This window comes from Lepidochelys kempii, chromosome 2, assembly GCF_965140265.1.
Source record: "Lepidochelys kempii isolate rLepKem1 chromosome 2, rLepKem1.hap2, whole genome shotgun sequence".
Classification (NCBI taxonomy): domain Eukaryota; kingdom Metazoa; phylum Chordata; order Testudines; family Cheloniidae; genus Lepidochelys; species Lepidochelys kempii.
In genome coordinates, this window is record NC_133257.1 from 180964268 (window position 1) to 180982884 (window position 18617).

Below are 18617 nucleotides of genomic sequence, written 5' to 3' on the forward strand. Positions count from 1 at the left end.
CTGTAGTATTAGAAGACTCCATAAATGATAGAAGAGGTATAGAAAGCAGGACATCCAACATGCAGTCCACAGCAAAGGGAAGATGGATCAAGAACCAGCAGGCTGTATCATCAGACATCCCCATGAAACACCTGGTGCATGCACAAGAGGTCTTCAGCTCCCTGGAATGCAATTTTAGAACTGCTCCAGTTTGACTTACTACATCTTCTGTTACATATGCAGACTCAGTGGGATCATGCAGTGCTGCTCTAGCCTGTATTTCTGCACCGCCATGCAAGCACTCTGTCCTGCCACTGCACTCTTTCAAATGTATATACAGTACCATATTGCACTATACTGCACCTAGGGGCACTGTGACGGGTTCCCCCCGGGGCGCCACCTGGAACTGGGGTGCCACTGAGCCTTCTGACCCACTAGCATGGGCTCCCTCTCATACTGTGCTGCTGTAACAAGTTGCAAAGCCCTCCAAGCTTGCAATTTCACCAGCATTCACATCCTGCTTCCTAGGTGAGGAACCCAGAGCAGTACTGTCCTGCCCTAGTCAAATCTGGCCAGTCAAATCTGGCCAGTATAAAACCCGGTCTGCCTCTCCCTCAATGTAAAGAGAACAATGCACACTTGTGATAACCAAGTGGAGATTTTCCCCAAGAACTCCAATCAAAGCTCACTGGTATAGATTAAAATATAAAATAAGTTTATTAACTACAAAAGGATAGATTTTAAGTGATTGCTTTGATCCGTTTGCTGATTACCTAGTAAATAAACAAAACCACAAACTGAGCTTAACACACTAGATAGGTAGGATATGAATTAGCAAATTCTCACCCTGAGTGATAAACAGGCTGCAGATTCTTAAGGCACAAGCTGCCGTGGCTCTGCAGCTTGAGAATTCCAGGTTTTCATCACAGGCTAGAAATTCCTTTCCACAGTTCATCCCTTGTTCCTCAGGTGTTTCCAGGTGTGTTGTTGTAGGGAGAGTGAGGTTCCTTCATTATCTCATTTTCCCCCTTTTATATCTTCTTCCCATTTGCTAGAAAGCTCTTTTGCTGTGAGCTGGGTGAAGGGCCAAAATCCATTTGCTGTGGATGTAAGATCTTAACTACAATTTCTGATAAGAACTTTTCATACAGGCCCAGATGAGGGCTAGCTAACAAAGAACAATACATGGCTAAGAGAAAGCTGGGGTAAACAGACAACTTTGTGTGTTTAAAGTCAGTGAGCGGAGTCAGCTTAACTCCGAATGTAATTGGGCATCCTTATCATGAGTTATAGGCACACGAAGCGCTGAGAAAGGCCTCAAAGTTAACTCCCTAATGCAAGGAGAAGATAGTGGCACAATACCCCTCAGATTCTAGACAGAGTTAGGGAGAGGCCTAATATGATTGAAATGAGTAATGACATCCTCCTCTCACAGATGTATGCCAATCCTAGCCCACAGAAATTCAAGGGTAAACCTCTAAACAATTGTCATTGTTAAATACTAATTACTACCTTTTTTGCTTTAAATCTCTAGGAATGTTCCTGTTGGTCAACCGAGAGAGCTGCTAGCTCATTCCCCTGGACCCCAAAATTATGCTTTAACCTATATACTTTAATAGACATAGTTTGAGGGTAATTACCTGTGTGTCAACAATATGTTAATTTGGGGCCATGGATGGAACCATTATGTAATCTTTTAGACCTTTGGCTTATTGTGCTTATCTTGTCTTGCTGCTAGAACCTCTCCAGGGGCTTGGGAGAACCCATCCCTGTTGCTTCTCTCTGCCCAATGAGCACCATATATATTCTATTGTAATTAATTGTTCTGCAGTGTCTCTGAGCCTAATAAGCAAAGTGACACTCTGCCAGCGCTGTGCGTAATAAATTCCTGTACTTGACTCTACACGGTGTGAATTACTGTCCTTCACTGGATCAAGCAGTTTCCATTGTGCAGTGCTACCTCTGGGAGGTTTCTATTGTACACAGTTCCTGGGGTAATCCTTGTGCTTGTGTGCATTTCCTCAAGAAGCCATTAATATTGTTTAGCCTTTTTACTGTTGTACCTGAAAGGCTGCTTGTGGGTGCTTTCAACCTCGCAACATGTTTCAGTAACACAAACACAGCTTTTAACTTCACATACGGCGATAGCACATACAATCCAACAAGATGTTGTCAGGTATCATTCTAAAAGTCTTGATCTGCTAGACAAGGCATACTTTGTACAAAACATATCCTAATTACATGACAGTGGTGAATACTGGCATCATTTTGGCAAGTCCATCCATTCCCCTTTAGACATTGTCAAGCTGCATTAGTATATTGTACACAATTTTGCTCAACTGTGTGCGGTGCAAATAGTCAATAATTAACCCTCTGAGTTTAGTCTTTAAAATGAAACTAAGATACACTTAGAGCAGGGGTCTCCAAACTATGGCCCGCGGGCCGGATCCTGCCTGGGGCTTGCATTTGTCCGGCCCTCCAACCAACAGGGGAGAAGCGAACAGCTGAGTAGGCACACCGAGCAGGCGGGGGAGGGGCTGCCGGCAGCAGCTCACGTGGGTTCGGGGGCGGGGGAGTAGCTCAGCTGAGCTGTGCGGATGGGTGAATGCCCCCGGGAGCCAGTGTCCCCCCAAAAGGGGAGCCAACTTAGGGGAGAGTTGCTGCTGCAGCCGAGCAGGCACGGACCCCTCCCTAAGAGTAAAAATACAAGCCAGATGCTTAATTACATCTCCAATAAATGGAGTAAAGAAGATGGAAATGAACAATTTCATAATGGTTACATTTTAACTACAGCACTAATCGAACCAAACAGTCCCAACAACAATGGGAACCTGGAGCTTTTCTTACCAAAGTACAGCCAAACTTTCAATCCTTTGTCATTTTCTTCAGCAGAGCAGGCACGCCTAGCAGGCAGAGGGAGAAGGGAGCAGGTACGGGGCAGAGCAGACCCAAAAAGGGGAGCCAACTTATAGTACCTGCATTGATTAACTTTTATACCCGATTTAGAGTTTAATGCAACAGAGACACAATAGAGTAATGTTGTTTTTTAAACAATTTTGCATATATTTTGCATACATTTAATTTCTTTCACAGTCGCTTCGGCCCACAAAGCCCCTTCAAAAGTCTAATATGGCCCTCGTCTCAAAGTTTGGAGACCCCTGACTTAGAGAAATCTTAATATGTTTATTTTCTTTGTTCAGTATGTAGTTAATAAATGCCTTATCAATTTGATTGACGTGATTTGATTTGGCTGATGTGACTGGGAAAATTTATATACCGGCATTCTCAAAGGAAATTATCTGTTATCGCTAATAATACATAGCACTTTTCATAGTTAGATATCAAAATCTTTTACAATCTTTAATGTGTTTATCCTCATAACACACAGGGTGGAAGTGCTATTATCCTCATTATACAGATTGGGAACTGAGGCATGGAAAGACTAAGTGACTTGCCCAAGGTTACAAAGAGAGTTTATAGCAGAGCAGGGAATTGGACCTGGGTCTCTCAAGTTCCAGGCCAGTGGCAGAACCGCTAGACCATCCTGCTAACATGGTATCTTTTTATCAGTCAAAGGCTTCAAAGGTGGTCAGTCTTCTGGAACAATGCTACAGAAAGGCTTGTGAGCACAACAGTGGCCAAGGGACCTAAAGTTACTAGGTTTCATCACAATGGCACACTTTTTTCTCCAAGTAAATTAATACTGAGTTTTAGTATTCCATAGGGCCTAAAAAGGAATCAAAAGACAGACATCAAATAATCTTTTACAAATTTGAAAAACTGAAAGAGAGCAAGGAATTCTGTTTTGGGGATAGGTGAAACAATGCCCAGCACTATGCACTGGACTCACCGTATTGTCACTCTCAGGGATTCAAATATCGTGAGTTAGGCACCCAAATATCATAAGATTGGTTTGAGAGATCAATTTGGGAGACCATCAGATTTTCCATTTTGCCAGCTGGCAATTGTCATCTAGCAGTGGTGAAAGAGAATCCTGTGGGTAATAAACGATAAAATCCAAAGTAGATATAGAATACTTTCTGCAGCTTTAAAAATTTGTCATGAAAACTAGCAGCCCAGACACAGAAACTAGTCACTTGCCTTTTACCATGGTAATAAATAATTAAAATAAATACCTGAATTGTCAATTTCCCCTACAAAAACTACTTGAACAAGTCATATGGAATTTTTCCATTTTCAAAGAGCTGGACAAGCACGTATCTAATGACTAATAAAGTGGAGCACCTTCTTATCTCACTTGGAAAGTTTGGGCCAAATGCTGCCTAGCTCTGGCTTTCTTCCTTAAAGATACTTGTGCGTTAAACTTTAACTTGTGCGTTAAACACTGAAGACAAAATCCTTGCCTTATTATGGTCCACAGTGTGGAGCTAGCCAGACTGTGCAGCCCAACCCTACTACTCACCTATGAAGCACTACTCTAATCCTGAGAGGACCTAAACCTTGCCCTTTGCTGACAGGATGGCGTCTACAATCCTGGTGGTCCACCAGCAAAGACAATTGGGAGGTATTATGCATGCAAAGTGCGTTCCTAGCTCTGTGGACAAACTTAGAGGAACCATGCATTAGAGAGACAAATCCTAGCCGACTGCCTTCTTCCAAACAGTACAGAACAGTTCCCTTTCTATACGATAGATACAACACACACAATTCAAAGTGAAAGCTTACACTGAAGTTATTTGCCTTTGCATCTAAGTAATGAGGACATTTCAAAAAGATTTCTTATAATGTTTACATGCAGTAGAATTTTGTCTACACTAAGTCATTTTCATAAAAATTCATGCTGGGTCAGCTGCTGTAGTGAGAGCTCTAATATAGATGGCTCTTATACTCTGGCTGCTGTTCTCAGTACTGTCAATTAAAGCTGCCATCAATTAAACCCATTAAGAGCTAGTCTAATCAGCACAGTGCTTGAAACAGCTCCTGGAACTGAAGAGCTGAAATACACAAAGATTAATTCTCCACAGCATTGCACCTTGTGCCATCATTTACATCTGTGCTAAATGGGTGCAAAACACTCCCCCTCTGATCTGGCAGTGTTTTACATTTGCTCAAGGTGCAAGGCAGAGGAGAATCGGACCATTATCTAGTGCACAGGACTGGGAGAAACAATCTTCTAAATGGGCCCAGCTCTGATATTTATTCCAAAATTGGGCAAGTTACTTAGCCTAGGTGAGGGAGCTAAGAGGGAGGATCCTTTGCAGAGTTTATTTGGGATTGTTCCATCAAGTGTGGCTTCTGCCCTGGAACATGGTTTCCTCCTCTCCAGTGCAGACAGGTTTAATTTTGAGAGATCTATACAAATCGCCGTGTAGAATAACTCATAACGCTACAAACATGAGCGTATCAGGGGATCACTCACAACCATGTTAATAAATGGCTCAATTTTCTAAAGCAGTTGGGATCTTAACTTTATTCCCAAATCATCCTACAGTTCTGCTGTCTCCAAGCTGGTAGTACACTGCTTTCATGCCATCCCAGGAATCCCTTTCCATAGGAAATTCCCCAGATCACCAAGTTTGCAACCTTCTGTGCCAGTGGAGTTGCTCAAAAGAGGTTGTAGGTCAGCAGAGTATAGGGCTCAGAAAACCAAAATAGGTTAAAAAAGATGAGGAGGACTTGTGGCACCTTAGAGACTAACCAATTTATTAGAGCATAAGCTTTCGTGAGCTACAGCTCACTTCCTCAGATGCATATCGTGGAAACTGCAGCAGGCTTTATATATACACAGAGAATATGAAACAATACCTATTCCCACCCCACTGTCCTGCTGGTAATAGCTTATCTAAAGTGATTTCCAGCACAAATCCAGGTTTTCTCACCCTCCACCCCCCCACACAAATTCACTCTCCTGCTGGTGATAGCCCATCCAAAGTGACAACTCTTTACACAATGTGCATGACAATCAAGCTGGGCTATTTCCTGCACAAATCCAGGTTCTCACATCCCCCCCACCCCCATACACACACAAACTCACTCTCCTGCTGGTAATAGCTCATCCAAACTGACCACTCTTCAAGTTAAAATCCAAGTTAAACCAGAACATCTGGGGGGGGGGGGTAGGAAAAAACAAGAGGAAACAGGCTACCTTGCATAATGACTTAGCCACTCCAAGTCTCTATTTAAGCCTAAATTAATAGTATCCAATTTGCAAATGAATTCCAATTCAGCAGTTTCTCGCTGGAGTCTGGATTTGAAGTTTTTTTGTTTTAAGATAGCGACCTTCATGTCTGTGATCGCGTGACCAGAGAGATTGAAGTGTTCTCCGACTGGTTTATGAATGTTATAATTCTTGACATCTGATTTGTGTCCATTTATTCTTTTACGTAGAGACTGTCCAGTTTGACCAATGTACATGGCAGAGGGGCATTGCTGGCACATGATGGCATATATCACATTGGTGGATGTGCAGGTGAACGAGCCTCTGATAGTGTGGCTGATGTTATTAGGCCCTGTGATGGTGTCCCCTGAATAGATATGTGGGCACAGTTGGCAACGGGCTTTGTTGCAAGGATAAGTTCCTGGGTTAGTGGTTCTGTTGTGTGGTATGTGGTTGTTGGTGAGTATTTGCTTCAGGTTGCGGGGCTGTCTGTAGGCAAGGACTGGTCTGTCTCCCAAGATTTGTGAGAGTGTTGGGTCATCCTTTAGAATAGGTTGTAGATCCTTAATAATGCGTTGGAGGGGTTTTAGTTGGGGGCTGAAGGTGACGGCTAGTGGCGTTCTGTTATTTTCTTTGTTAGGCCTGTCCTGTAGTAGGTAACTTCTGGGAACTCTTCTGGCTCTATCAATCTGTTTCTTTACTTCTGCAGGTGGGTATTGTAGTTGTAAGAAAGCTTGACAGAGATCTTGTAGGTGTTTGTCTCTGTCTGAGGGGTTGGAGCAAATGCGGTTGTATCGCAGAGCTTGGCTGTAGACGATGGATCGTGTGGTGTGGTCAGGGTGAAAGCTGGAGGCATGCAGGTAGGAATAGCGGTCAGTAGGTTTCCGGTATAGGGTGGTGTTTATGTGACCATTGTTTATTAGCACTGTAGTGTCCAGGAAGTGGATCTCTTGTGTGGACTGGACCAGGCTGAGGTTGGTGGTGGGATGGAAATTGTTGAAATCATGGTGGAATTCCTCAAGGACTTCTTTTCCATGGGTCCAGATGATGAAGATGTCATCAATATAGCGCAAGTAGAGTAGGGGCTTTAGGGGACGAGAGCTGAGGAAGCGTTGTTCTAAATCAGCCATAAAAATGTTGGCATACTGTGGGGCCACGCGGGTACCCATAGCAGTGCCGCTGATCTGAAGGTATACATTGTCCCCAAATGTGAAGTAGTTATGGGTAAGGACAAAGTCACAAAGTTCAGCCACCAGGTTAGCCGTGACATTATCGGGGATAGTGTTCTTGACGGCTTGTAGTCCATCTTTGTGTGGAATGTTGGTGTAGAGGGCTTCTACATTGTTTCATATTCTCTGTGTATATATAAAGCCTGCTGCAGTTTCCACGATATGCATCTGAGGAAGTGAGCTGTAGCTCACGAAAGCTTATGCTCTAATAAATTGGTTAGTCTCTAAGGTGCCACAAGTCCTCCTTTTCTTTTTGCGAATACAGACTAACACGGCTGTTACTCTGAAACCTTAAAAAAGATGGTTATACCTCAGCAACGTGGCTGAACAGTCTTCAAATAATGAAGAAAAGACAGGGCCACCAATGGGGGGGGGGGCGCAAAAGCCCCTTTAAGGGCACTTAAAGCACTGCCATGTCAGTGCTTTAAAGTAAGGCGGTAGCGGCCGGTACCGGTGGCCACATTTTACCGGTACACCGTACCGGCCCGTACCTCCTTACTTTCACCCTTGCTAGAAGCTCCCTGCTGCTAGAGCCTTTCCTTACAGCCTGCCAGAGCCTTCAACTGCTGCATGTAGCTACATATGAGATTTGGATGCAGTCTGCTTTTCACTGTAGTTTAGGCCTGCCCTCCATACCACCACCAGTGTAACCAAGGCCTTAGGATCTGTTCTCTCTGCAGAACCAGAGCTGATCATACAACTTTTCTGAATATACGTGAAAATCATCTCGGCATTATATATTGGCAAATTTGGCAGAAAGGAAATTTACTTATGACAACGGTGAGGGAATGTGAATAAGCAACCTGTGCAAGTTCACATGTTGCACGGCTTTAAACTATCTATGCTCGGATCACAGAAATAATTCTCATTAACCTTAGTGGGAGATATGTGATCAGCACAACCACAGTAAGAGAACATGAGGTCCCTAACTCTTGCAATATAATGTTCAGTATGGTTGAGACTTTGTTTTACGATTTGAAACTCAGCATCAATTTATTAGTCCAGCCTGATGAGTATCAAAAGAATAAAATACTCTTTCAATCTGATCTTTGCAAAAAAGGAAAAATATATTGCATTTTCAAAATTGGTAAAATGCACAGAGTTCATTTTAGACTTTGGGACTGCACCTAGGGGACCATATAGGGTTTATACCCCCATTCCCAAACTCCTGGCCTCTGGCAAAGCTATCTCATCAATTATCACTGGTAGCACCACTCATATTACACATTAGAACAGAGGTGGGCAAACTATGGCCCGCAGGCCACATCCGGCCCGCAGGACCCTCCTGCCCGGCCCCTGAGCCCCTGGCCTGGGAGACTCGTCCCCGACCCCTCCCCCACTGTTCCCCCTGCCCTGCAGCCTAAGCTCACTGCACCACTGGGGCGGCAGGGCTGCGAGCTCCTGGGGCAGCGCAACTGCAGATCCTGGCCTGACCTGGTGCTCTGTGCTGCGTGGTAAGGGACAGGGCAGGTTGGATAGAGGGCAGGGGAGTTCAGGGTGGTGGTCGGAGGGTGATTGAATGGGGGCAGGGATCCTAGGAGGGCAGTCAGGAAGGAGAGGGGGGATTGGATGGGGCAGCAGGGGGCAGTCAGGGGCAGGGATTCCGGAGGCAGTCAGGGGACAGGGAGAAAGGGTGGTTGGATGGGGCAGGGGTCCCGGGAGGGCCATCAGGGAATGAGGGGGGGTTGGATGGGGCAGGAATCCCCAGGGGGAGGCTATCAGGAGGCGAGAAGTGGGGAGGGGGAGACGGGGGGGAGCAGGACCAAGCCCCCCTCCCCTAACCGGCTCTCCATACAATTTTCTAAACCTGATGCAGCCCTCAGGCCAAAAAGTTTGCCTGCCCCTGCATTATAAGCACCACATAAATGCTGATAGTCTGCGTAGATGGGGGCCATATAAGCATCTAGATAGATGAGCACTGCTATGGTTAGAGGTCAGATGCATCATCTAACACTAAGAATGGTTAGGAGAAAGTGGTGAGGAAACAGAGGTTGGAAGATAAAAACAACAGAAGGTTGTGTGGTGGGGAATAAGAGGAGATGATGAAGAATGGAGAATTGTGAATACCACTGAGGAGATAAGAAGAAGGCAGTGGAAGAACAGGAAGAGAAAAAGGAAAAGAAGAAATCAGAAGACAAAATAGAATAAGAGGTAGTGTAACATGGAAGGAGACAAAAAATAATGCATTCCACCAACAAAAGGAACCTCTTGTCAGACAGGCTAGATTCCAGAAAAACCTTCAGAAAGACAATTTAGGTATAAGGAAGTGGCAGGACCAAGATTAATAGATTCCAAGGCCCAAAGAACATAAGAACGGCCATACTGGGTTAGAGCAATGTCTATCTAGTCCAGTATCCTGTCTTCCAACAGTGGCCAGTGCTAGATGCTTCAGAGGGAATGAACAGAACAGGCAGTCATCGAGTGATCCATCCCCTGTTGTTCACTCCCAGTTTCTGGAAATTAGAGGCTAGGAACACTTAGCGCATGGGTGTGCACCTCGATGACCTTGGTTAATAGTCAGAGGTGAAAGTAAGCCGGTATGGGCTGGTACAGCGTACCGGTAAGAAAGCAGCCACTGGTAGGGGCCGGTACTGCTGCTGTGGCAATGCTTTAAGGACCATACCAGCAGGGCCGCTGATGCGGGGGGGGGGAGGGGATGGCAAAAGGGGCAGCTGCCCCGGGGCCTGGTCATTTAAAAGGGCACGGGCCCTTTAAATCACCACCGGAGCCCCAGCCGGTGCGGGCCGGGCAGCGCTGAAGGGCCAGCTGGAGGAGTCTGCCCCCAGCCCTGCCCCTTCCAGGGGCCGAGAGCTGCTCCCCCCAACCTTGCCTTTTGAGATGGGGTCAGAATTGCACATAGTATTCAAGAGGTGGGTGTACCATGAATTTATATAGTAGCTTTATGATATTTTCTGTCTTATCTATCCCTTTCCAAATGTTTCCCAACATTGTTAGCTTTTTTGACTGCCGTTGCGCATTGAGCAGATGTTTTCACAGAACTATCCACAATGACTCTAAGACATAGTCACTAACTCCATGGGTGTGGTGTTCAGCACCTACTGGCAGTCCTGAAGATCAGCTCCTTCCCCACCCCCAGCGCCTCCTGCCTGCCAGCGGGCCCCACTGATCAGCTCCTCCCTTTCCTCCCTGCGCCTCCCACTCACCTTGATCAGCTGTTCTGCAGAGTGCAGGAGACACTGGGAGGGGAGGGCAAGGACTGCGAGCAGGAAGAGGCCGGGGGAGGGGGAAGAAAGGAGTGGCAGCTTGGAGGAAAGGGTGGAGTGGAACAGGGGCGGGAAGAGGCGGGTGGGGGTGAGGGTCTGGGTGGAGGGGGAGGTGAGCCTGGCGCAGAGTGGGAGTCCAGTACCCCTGGGGAAATCACAAAATCAGCACCTCTGCTCAAAGATCTCTTTCTTGAATGGTAACAGCTAATTTAGATCCCATCATTTTGTATGTATAGTTGGGATTATATTTTCCAATGTGCATTACTTTGCATTTCTCAACACTAAGTTTCATCTGCCACTTTCTTGCCCAGTCACCCAGTTTTATGAGATTCCTTTGTAACTCTTTGCAGTCAGCTCCTTCAGATTTAACTATCTTGAGTAATATTGCATCTTCTGCAAATTTTGCCACCTCACTGTTTACCCATTTTTCCAGATCATATATGAATATGTTGAACAGTACTGGTCCCAGTACAGATACCTGGAGGACCCCACTATTTACCTCTCTCTATTCTGAAAACTGACCATTTATTCCTACCTTTTGTTTCCTGTCTTTTATCTTGTTACTGATCCAGAAGAGGACTCTCCCTCTTATCCCATGACGGCTTACTTTGCTTATCTTTGGTGAGAGACCTTGTCAAAGGCATTCTGAAAGTGGAAGTATACTATGTCCATTGGATCACCTTTGTCCATATGTTTGTTGACCCCCTCAGAGAATTCTAATAGATTTGTGAGGCATGATATCCCTTTACAAAAGCCATGTTGACTCTTCCTCAACAAATTGTGTTCCTCTGCGTGTCTGATAATTCTGTTCTTTACTACAGTTTCAACAAATTTGCCTGGTACTGAAGCTAGGTTTACCAGCCTGTAATTGTCAAGATTGCCTCTGGAGCTTTTTTAAAAAATTGGTATCACATTAACTATCCTCTAGTCATCTGGTACATAAGCTGATTTAAATGACAGGTTACATGCCACAGTTAGTAAGGGGCAATTGTGGTCAACTAGTCTAACCTCCTGTACATAGTACAGGCCATTAAGCTTCCCCAAAATAATTCCTGGAGCGTATCTTTTAGAAAAATATCTAATCTTGACTTAAAAATTGTCAGTGATGGAAAATCCACCACAGCCGCTGGCAAATTTTTCCAATGATTGACTACTCTCATCATAAAATTTTGCCATATTATATTATCATACATATTATAGATAGGTGTATAAGGCGGCATTCATCCTGTTCCCTTGTGCGGTTTAATGATCTGTAGCAGACACCACCTCATACCCCAACTTGTGCTTTATCTGTTAGGATATTGATCCATAAGCATTCAAGATCATTGTCTTCTGAGTTACCAGTGACTCAAAAACAGGTAATGCTATTTTTGACAGAGTGCCACTCCCTCTCTGCTTTTGTTCCCTCGATCCTTCCTAAATAGATTATAACCATTTATTTTAGCAGTTCAATAGTATGAATCATCCCACCAAATTTCAGTAATACCAGCTAGATCAAATTTATGCTCATAAATGAGCAATTCCAATTCTTTTTGCTTGTTACCCAGACTCCTAAATTTTGGGTATAAGCAATCCAAGAATTTTTTCTCTTCCCTTTGAGTCCCTGATTAATTTTGTTCTCAACATCTCGATTTTGTGCTGAGTGCTCATATCTTCCCTCTTTTTACCCTCCTGTTTTAATATTAGTTTAATACCCACCCAGTTACTCTAGAGCAGGGATCTCAAATCACCATGAGGGCCACATAAAGACTAGTACATTGGCCGAGGGCCACATCACTGACACCTTTTCATACAAAGATACAAAAGCCGCTCCCTCTGCCCCTGGCCTTGCCCCCACCCCACCCCTTCCACAAGGCCCCACCCCTGCCCTACCTCTTCCCACCCCTTCCTCACCCCCATTCCAACCCCTTCCCCAAAGTCCCCGCCCCGACTCCACCCCCTTCCTGCCCCTATTCCAACCCTTTCCCCAAATCCCTGGCCCGGCCCCGGCTCTTCTCTGCCTTCTTCCCTGAGTGCAACACGTTCCCACCCCTGCCTACTGGAAAGCCCTAAGTGCCAGCAAACAGCTGTTTGGCAGCAGGAAGCACTGGGAGGTAGGCGGAGGAGCAGGATGTGGTGCACTTGGGGGGTGGGGGAGCTATGGCAGGCCGCAGGAAATAGCTCTGTGGGCCACGTGTTTGAGACCCCTGCTCTAGAGGAATAGGGGCTGAAACATTTAACCTAAGGTAAGGAAACCAAAAAGATATATACATTTCAAATTCTCTGTCATTGTTGGAGCACCATCCCAAATTGCTGAAATGTACTTTACATGCAACTCAATAGCAGGCTTTCAAAACTGAAATCTGCTGAAGAAAAACATTGTCTGAGCAATCCAACTTTGCATCTTTCCAGGGCCATGTAGGTTAAGAAACATTTCCCTGGAATTTGAAAAACGTTGCTCCATTCTTAATCTTTTCAGTGTAATATTGTATCACAAAATCATAGAAGGTTTCCCAGGACCTCTCTGAATTCAGTCTTCAGACTTCATCATTGATGTAGAAAGATAGAGGAGGGGGAGAAGACAAAGACCGCTTTCATTTGTGTCTAATTTATTAAATACTTTCTCTTCTATCTTTTGCCATTCAATACAGCTGAGACATTTTGCTGACACAAAACTCCTGACAAAGACCAACGGCCAGATGGCAAAAATGGAAGTATTTCAATGGAATTGTGCTTATTTATGCTAACTGAGGATCTGGCTTCAAATGTGCACAAAACGGTGGTTGCTGGTTATGTAAAATGACTCAATAAATGACAAAATCACATCATTAATTATATCCCACATAACATAGTATCATATTTTGTATTTTGGAAGGAGTTTTTGAAAAACTGAGAAAATAACGCTTTAAAACCTGGAAGATTTTATTTGAAAAGCTATTTTTAATCGAAAATTTGTTTTGATAAAACAATTAAACCAATTACAATTTGGTGGCGCAACATGCAGTAAATTCAAAAGCTAATAATTTTCAGTACTCTATTGCTGCCAAGGACTGATTCTTGTCATGTTGAATTACTGTTTGACAGTACACAATAAACATGTGCTTAAGTGCTTTGCTGAATACCAAGCACACAAGCATGAGCTTAACAGCTTTGCTGAATCATGGCCTAAAAACTGCATCTTATGGATAGAATATTGGCTTATGACCTTGCTTTCTCTACCATTTCTTTTGCATTTTTATTCTAACAAGTGGGTGCAGTGACCCCAGAAATTGTTTATGCAATAACAACATGTTTACACTAGAGGGCATGACTTAAACAACTAATGGATTTTAAGACTATTTAAAACATTTTGCAACTGGAAATCTATTTTTACATTAAAATATATAAGCACTGCTGAAATTAACAAGAGGCTGTGTAAGAGGGTAAACTGCTACCGTGCTGTGAGCAAATCTAATCTAAATATAATGTAGAAAATATTTTTCACATGCTACACTGCAGAGACTTTATTAACATAGCCATCTCTGCTGCAGTATTAAGCTACTCAGATAAACACAAGAAGGCATTGCAAGAGACAACTAAATATCCCAAACATTTCAGTCCTGCTTTTATAAATATTATTGAGTAGATTAACTATAACTAAAGGGACATGGAACGGAGATTTTGGCATGCACATCAATGAGGCGCAAAAGCCTCTGAAAATAATACATAAAATACTAATATTAACATAAATGCAGTGTTATGTATTGTATGGGTCTAATACAAATACAGTGTTATAGAATGCGTGGGTGTAATACAAATGCAGTAGTATATAATCCATGGACTATGGGCAGGACCACCTCCTCCTGCAGTAAAACCCAAAGGAAGAAAACACCAGAAGGATTCCCTCAGAGGATTCCCATCATTTTGGTGGTGCTGTTTTGGGTGAGAGGAGGAGAGGGGCTGCTTGTCCTTCTACAAGTCTGGGATCCACAGGAGGCCAGTGTTACTTATGCAGAGACCCTGTAGCTCCACACTACTACTGCCTTGCTACCGGGGCTTCCTATTATGAAAGATAGATTCCCAACAGGGGGGTGCTATAGTATGTAGGCTTATATATAGAGTAATATCCAGACTCTTAAGGAAGTCTACTTTCAAAAAGTGCTAGATTAAAGAGGAATATATATGTGGAGCAGGAAACAAAGCTTGAGTGTTGCACTGTCTTGGTTCTCTCTCTCCCTCTGAGCTTATGTTTGAATGCTGAACACTTGCCCTTGCCGCACCTGCCTCTGAGACCCTGTGAAAGGGGGATACCCCGCCATGGAGGGCCTTCATTGAAAAGGTCAGAGCTCCCAGGCTGTACTGCCTGACCTTGAGGAACTCCACAGGACTGGTGAGGAGACAACCCTGGCCAGGCTAGACAAAGGGCAGATCCTGACCCTGATGACTGGCTCCCCGTAAATGAGACAAAGCTGCAGAGGCAGCTGACCCTTCCTGCCAGAGTTGCTTGAGGCAGTGGCCTCTGAAGTCAATGGCAAAGCTTCCATAGTGCAGGACCAAACTCTACGAGAGCACTGAGATCCACATGCAAAGAAAGCTTCAGGGGCTCTTCTTGGTCATCTATTACAAAATCTCTTCCTCTTTAAAATATCTGATTTGTTAAAAGTACCCAAAATGGGATTTGAACTATTGCTCTCCAACAAGATTGAAGAGCACCGGGGAAATCGGTATGATAAATTAAAAGAACAGAGGTTTTTTAGGCCCAAATCCTGAACTCTTATCTCTGTTTTTACTTAATGAAAACTACCTCCACCTTCTGTGAGAGTTTTGCCTGAGTAAAGACTGAACAAAAACTAAGGAAGGACTTCAGGATTTGGTCCAGAGTTGGTAAAACTTAGTGATCTAAGTTCAATAGGAAGGAAAAAGACATAAATCCAAATTCTTCAGTCAATTAAACTCGTCCCTGGATGAGATCAACTCTTGAAGATGTAGGAAGGTGGAATTTTGTATGACCAATGGCTGCCACAGTCCAGGGATTCACAATCAGGTGGGGCAGGAAGTATTTCCAGTGCCACCATCCCTCATGATTCCATCAGGAAACAGCTTTAGTACCAGATTGCTCTCGGGCTGTGCCACTAACTCCAGGCTGTGCTGGCTGTATGGAGTTCCTTGGCATACACCACCACTGAATTTAGCTCCTGAATTCAGGCTAATTAGGCCCTGCATCAGGTCTTACTCTTTCAGAAAAATCTGGACAGTACCTGCTTGCCTTAAAGGTGTAGTCCCATTGAATAGGGTGGTTTGCACAAGTAAGGTGATTTGGGCCTCTCTAAACACGTCGCATAGTCGCTGTTTACAGGGAGAACTTTAGAATCCAGTCAGACAGCGATGTCATAGAGACTTTAGGAGAAGGTTCTAGAAAAGGTGCAACAGACAAGAGAATCAATTAAAGGCAGATTGTTAGTGAAGTTGTTTGGTCAGAAACTAGTCAAGCAGTTAGCAGAACCACTAAACCAGATAATGGGGGATGACCCTTCCACTGCGACTGCTCTGAGTCTGGGCCAAATAATGTGAACTTTTTATTTCAGCTACCCTGGGTCTGTACTAATCTTTCTGAACAGAGTAGGATCTCATGGATAGCAGAAATTAGCCCGAACACAGGGACCAACACAGCGAGAGGAACAAAATAAAGCAGAGATTATTTTAAAAAAATAAAACAGCTTGTGATTTGGCAGCATTACTTAAATTGCTACAGAGTAGGGAACCACATAATATCTTTCTGTTCTTCTGGATCATGCACATACAGACAATAATACTCCTGTAAGGATATTTTTCTACATGCAAGTAGGTCAAATAATTATATTTCTGACCAAAGAAAGTGAAATTATCTCTGGAATGAATGCAATGTTGAAGTGCAGATTTTAAATCCCAGGTTCCGTTCCCATGTTAGTTTTCATTCTATCTCCTAACAATGGGTGAATAGGTTGAAACTGGGATTTAGATTTGTTTGTTTTCAGGAATCCTGCTATTTAATATATTCATACTCTAGGAAACTATCATCTGATCCCAAACATCATCCCCCAGAGTACAAGACTTCCCCTCCCCTCCCCACAGTAACATCCATCCTCCCAAACAGATGCTAGCTGCATCCCCAGTTTATCTAGACATGTCTTTTCTGTGGAAGTAGGGGAGCCCTGCAGTGTTTTACCCACTCTCCAACTGTACTGACTTTCCAGGGAGAGCAGAGTCTTTTTGCGGTGCTGTACCAGGTTTCAGGTACCTTTTTAAGTGCACTAGATTCTTGTTATGACTACGTGAGCCAGATTTCCCTCTAGGGTGAGCTCATGTGCAGCAATGACCCCTGCTCAATAGACACTGCACAGAATACAATCAGTGCCACTCCAGAGGTGATCTGGGCACTTGACTGAGCACCCTGCTTCCTCACTGCTGCTTGCCATTGCTGCCAGGGAAAATTTCCTTGAGCAGCTTTCCCCACTTCCCTGCTCCTGTTACCAACAGGAAAACTGGCACTGAATTCTCAGGGGCTCCCCACCTCTGGAAACCACTGGGACCCTATGTAGTCCTTCATTCTGCTTACACTGAGATGACTGACTGCAAGAGTGAGTGTGAATGTGAGAGAAATGAGATATGAGGGAGAGGTAACAACCATGGAAAAGTGGCTGGCAGGTAGCCAAAAAAGGATAGGAAGATGTCTAGTGGGAGTTGGGGGAGGAAGGTGAACTGCAACTATTTAATTTTTTCAAATGCTCTGGCTTCCAGTGACTCTGGGCTGTGGCCACAAGACTCCACTGAATTAAGCTACCTCCAGGATCTAAGCTACCTTCAGGATCCACTGAACCAATTTAGGACTCTCCCTTCATCCCCAACTTCACAGTAAAACAGAGAAAAATCAGGAAACTCTGAGTCTACATCAGTCTGCAGACAGTTAATGAAGTTACTTTATCAGACAGATATCCACTACCTACCACTGAGGGCTTTATTTTACCACTTGCAGGACCTGTGTACTTCTCCAAAATGAACCTGACTCAAGCTTAGCAAGCTTAGCACTTGGCTGACTACAGCCAGAACTCATTCATATCTCCTGAGAGTGGGCTAGATTCCTTAGTGGTATTTGCTGAAAACTGCACCCATGCCAGTGAGGGCTGCTGTACCCATGGAAGTTCACCCTTGATGAAGAGAAGGCAAGGTCTGCTTCTCTGCTCCCCCTGGCCCTCAGGGTTCTGCGGTGGGGAGGACGGCTCTAAACTTTTGACGTGGCTGTGTAGGAGCTCCACCAGCGAACACCACATGGAAGATGTGCTAAATTAGCATGTTACCTGAGTGCACTGGTGAACACCAATCAATTTATTCTCTTATTCTGATTATTTGCATTGCTTGAACTGAGTTGCTGTTTTTATTATAACTGCCAGATATCATGTGAAGAGATAACTGGCTTGTGAACAGACTCTAACCTACCACAGATAGCTTGGTCTATCTATATTTAAACAGCGTGTTTATTAATTTCCTATGATTTTTTTGACTTGGAGTGAAGCCTGTGGGTTTGGATACTCCAGTGCTATCAAGATTTATTATAAATATACAGATTAGATCCATTTGTTTATAGGTTAAGCTTAGATTTGCTTTGGACAGAGTGCAAATCCTTTCTACTCCTAGAATTCAAGTTAAAAATGACCTAAAGTCTGTCAGCCTTCAACTATGTATAATTGTATTTCAGTACTAGCTCACACATTAGTATAGATTCTGAAAATGTCATTTAGCCCTCTTCACAGAATGAGTTTAATATCCCTGCTTTTGAGTACATATAAAGCTGTGGTGATGATAATGAAAAGCATAAGGCCATTTTTTTTGAACTGTGACTGCTTGTATTGTAGTACAATCTGAAGCCTAGTTTTTAAACATTGCTTTTGTATCCTATTGTTCTCCTTAGGTTCTTGTACATAGCCTGGGGGCTTCAAGCATTTAGAAAACTACCAAAAATGGATGGGTGACATATTGCTATCTAGATTCATGGCCTATAAACAGGAATAGAAAGAAGATAAAAATCTGTATGATCAGCATTATGTGGGGAGAGCCCAGTTACTCAGCCATTGT